We start from the raw sequence: 314 nt of genomic DNA, 5'->3' as shown, positions 1-314 counted from the left end.
GTGCATTACTCCGTTTGTGCCGGTGGACTGGAGTAATATTGTGTATGCTGTTCAGTGTCAGGAGGGCTGTGATCAGTCTTACATCGGGGAAACTAAACAGCCAGTGGCCAAAAGGATGGCCCAGCACAGAAGATCAACATCATCAGGCCAGGATTCTGCGGTCTACACTCATCTCCAGGCCAGCGGTCACTCTTTCAGGGATGAAGATGTTCACATCCTGGACAGAGAGGACCGATGGTTTGAGAGAGAAGTAAAGGAGGCCATCTTTAGTGAGTCACGTGGGTACGTGTCACTTGTTGTATGACAAATATATG

This window comes from Nematolebias whitei, chromosome 12 (assembly GCF_014905685.2).
Source record: "Nematolebias whitei isolate Nwh7 chromosome 12, NemWhi1, whole genome shotgun sequence".
Classification (NCBI taxonomy): domain Eukaryota; kingdom Metazoa; phylum Chordata; class Actinopteri; order Cyprinodontiformes; family Rivulidae; genus Nematolebias; species Nematolebias whitei.
This window is presented reverse-complemented; position numbering follows the sequence as displayed.